This window comes from Mirounga angustirostris, unplaced genomic scaffold, assembly GCF_029215605.1.
Source record: "Mirounga angustirostris isolate CCGP_5_RB_7025 unplaced genomic scaffold, mMirAng1.0.hap1 SCAF_5, whole genome shotgun sequence".
NCBI classification, from domain to species: Eukaryota; Metazoa; Chordata; class Mammalia; order Carnivora; family Phocidae; genus Mirounga; species Mirounga angustirostris.
The window spans coordinates 173123710-173125227 of NW_026991713.1; positions in this window are offsets into that span (position 1 = coordinate 173123710).

The following is a 1518-nucleotide window of genomic DNA, read 5'->3' on the forward strand; positions in this document are numbered from 1 at the left end:
GAGTACCTGACTGGCTCAGTTGGTGGAGTGTGCGAATGTTGATCTTGGGGTGGTGAGTTCGAGCCCCATGTTGGTTGGAGAGATTACTTAAAATCTTCAAGAGGTGCCTGGGTGACTCAGTTGATTAAGCATCCAACTCTTGATTTTGGCTCAGGTCATGATCTTAGAGTCGTGAGATCGAGCCCCTTGCTGGACTCCGGCCTGGGCATAGAGCTTGCTTAAGATTTTCTCTGTCCCTCTCCTTCTGGCCCTCCCCACTCCCTCTTTAAAAAAAAAAACAAAAAACGCAAAAGACAGCATACAGAATGGGAATATATTTTTAAAATGAGCAAAGGATCTGAATAGACATTTCTCTAAAGAAGATATACAAACGTCCAATAAGCACATGAAAAGATGCTCAACATCATTAGTCATTAGGGAAATGCAAAACAAACCCCCAAATCAATGAGATACCCCTTCACACCCAGGAGGATAGCTTTAATACAAAAAAAATAGAGTATAAATGTTGGTGAGGATGCAGAGAAATGGAAATCTTCATATGCTGTGGGCAGGAATACAAAATGGTACAGCTGTTTTGGATAGAGTCTGGCAGTTACTCAAATAGGATGCAATTCCACTTCTAGGTGTATACTCGTGAGAACTGAAAACATATGTCCACTCAAAAACCTGTAAATGAATGTTCATAGCAGCATTATGCATAACGTTAAAAAAGTGGGTGAAATGGTTAAAGGAGATGAAGAGTACACTTAACCGTGATGAACACTGAGTAATGTATAGCATTGTTGAATCATTGGGGTGCCTGGGTGGTTCAGTCCATTAAGTGTCTGCGTTCTGCTCAGGTCATGATCCCAGGGTCCTGGGATCAAGCCCCACATCGGGCTCTCTGCTCAGTGGGGAGGCTGCTTCTCCCTCTCCCTCTGCTTGTTGCTCTGCCTACTTGTGTGCTCTCTCTCTCTCTGTGTTAAATTAAAAAAAAAAAAAAAAGAATTGTTGAATCATTGTATTGTATGCCTGAAACTAATATAACACTGTATGTTCATTGTACTTCAATTAAAAAAAAAAGTGGAAACAATCCAAATTTCCACCAACTGATGAACAGGTAAACAAAATGCAGTATATCCATACAATGGGATATTATCTGGCAGTATGGATGACCCTTGAAAACATTATGCTAAGTGAAAGAATCCAGGCCCTAAAAGACCACACATTGCATGACCTCATTTATATGAAATTTCAGAATAGACAGATCTGTGGAGGGGCACCTGGGTGGCTCAGTCATTTCTGCCTTAGGCTCAGGTCATAATCCCGGGGTCCTGGGATCGAGCCCCGCATCGGGCTCCCTACTTGGCGGGAGGCCCGCTTCTCCCTCTCCCACTCCCCCTGCTTGTGTTCCTGCCCTTGCTATCTCTCTCTCTCTGTCAAATAAATAAATCTTAAAAAAAAAAAAAAAAAGATCTGTGGAGACAGAAAGTAAATGAGTAGTTGTCTAGGACTGGGCAGAATGGCAGCATTGAGGAG